The sequence below is a fragment of the Pinus tabuliformis genome, chromosome 8 (genome assembly GCF_031772625.1).
Source record: "Pinus tabuliformis cultivar Carrire ecotype Pingquan chromosome 8, CPIR1, whole genome shotgun sequence".
Classification (NCBI taxonomy): Eukaryota; Viridiplantae; Streptophyta; class Pinopsida; order Pinales; family Pinaceae; genus Pinus; species Pinus tabuliformis.
Genome location: NC_142294.1, coordinates 720,415,620 through 720,417,528, shown reverse-complemented (window position 1 = coordinate 720,417,528; position 1,909 = coordinate 720,415,620). Strand labels below are relative to the sequence as shown.

Below are 1,909 nucleotides of genomic sequence, written 5' to 3'. Positions count from 1 at the left end.
TCATCAAAATAGCCAAAGCTTATCCTAATCACACAAAACTAACATTTAACAAATTAGTATCAAAGTGGCGAAGGCATGCCATAAAATTAAATCAAGATTCTTCGACCAAACAACCTCACAACTAACCATACCAACAAATTTCTCTTAAAACCCTGAATCTTAATAAAAAACCATAACTAAAATACAAAACTTAGAACTATTTAAAAACCCAACAAATAAACATTAAAATATTTAATAACCAATCTTGCAAGATTCTAAATCTAAATAAAAAATCATAACTAAAATACCATACTTAAAACTATTTAAAACTGAACAAATAAATGTTAAAATATTTAAAAACCAATTATCAAAATAGCCAAAAACTTATCATCATCACATGAAAATTAACATTAAAACATTTAACAAATCAGTATCAACATGGCCAAGGCATGCCATAAAATTAAACCACTGCACTGGTGCTCCCAAACAAACATAAACAGTAATGGAGTCTGGCTTCAACCAGATACAACGCTATGACTTGGCGTAGATACATGGCTATGACTTAGGCATATAACGAGCGTCTTCGCTGTTACTAGCAGCATTGGATGCACCCAAATGATTCAATCCCACGGCAACATCCATTCGGGCACTGCAAATACTGAACCTTCCTGAGGGGCACTGCCGGCCCTACAAACACACACATCAAACAATTTTACAATCAGTAAAAAATATATATTTTTTTACAGTTTGTTTTATTTTTTTCAAATTGGATGGTTTAAAATCATAAGCTTGAAGTACGAATCCTCCTCTGGTTTATATATTTATTCAAAAACCTTGAACATTTAAAAAACAAAACTATAATAAAATTTTATTAAAATTATACAACATTTTTAGTAAGCTTTTGGGACTTTGCTTAACCAGAAAAAGTGTAGTTTAAAAATTATGTTTTTTTGTTTTAAAAGTTATGGAAATTCTGGTTATATTTTGAAAAAAAATTGTATAGTAAATCTAAGTAAAAGCTATTAAAATTTATAATTTTAAGTGTGCAAGATCTTTTTGATGGTGCTGAATCTATTTTCACCATCAAAAATATGATTCAAATGTTGTATGATGAAATCTGCTGGCTTCTGCGATATATGTTGTATGATGATTCTTCAGCTGGAATGCTTCTCCCCTACTGAAAAAGATTCAAACACTACATCTATGAAACTTTTTGAATTTTTTAACCTAGATTCCAGCCACTTTTAACTATCAGAACAGTTCCTCGAACCAACCTCCATAGACTACAAAAAAAAAAAAAGGGGCCAACAATAATTCAGTGGATACAGTGGATATTACCTGATGACATAGGCGTTGCCTGCAGATTTTCGACCTTGTTTCTAGAGTCACCATCTTCGCCTATGGCTGTTTCCTGAGATAGCAGGAAAAGGGCTAAAATGCAAATACCCAACACTGCTACGAGCTTTGAAGCCATTGGTATCGACCAAAAATATTCCAGAAAGAAATGAAGCACGAGAAATGAGAAAGTATTGAATAGATATAGGGTGGGAATTGCAGGAATGAAAGTATTTAATAGATATAAGGTCGGAGTTGCAGCAATTAAATATATATGGAATATGGATTTTTAAATCTTTATTGTGACCATTAAATTAACAAATTAAAAGAAGTCAATACTTGCCTATGGAGTTTTAATTTTACATGCAGGTGTTACATCCCGGTAAAGTGGTTAAAAGTAACGGGAAAAAATTATTCTTTAATATTAATGAGCTATGTAGTTACTTGCTTATGGGGTTGATATGTATGATGTAACAATAATATGAGATATACTTCATATTATGTAGTCTAATCTATTGTATATGGAGATGATATATTAATTTAAGAAAATCATTTTAGTGTTATTAGTAAATAATATAAATAAAATAGGTAAATA

The 1,909-nt window shown here is 30.5% G+C and overlaps 1 long non-coding RNA gene across 1 annotated transcript; it reads right to left on the bottom strand.

The window, feature by feature from the left end:
- Positions 1-439: 439 nt before the first annotated feature.
- LOC149237619 (uncharacterized) lies at positions 440-1,478 on the bottom strand. The gene is made up of 2 exons (XR_016245299.1): positions 1,318-1,478; positions 440-666 (listed from the first exon to the last, which is right to left on the bottom strand). It is a non-coding gene; the product is annotated as an uncharacterized LOC149237619 (long non-coding RNA).
- Between the last annotated feature and the right edge of the window lie 431 nt (positions 1,479-1,909).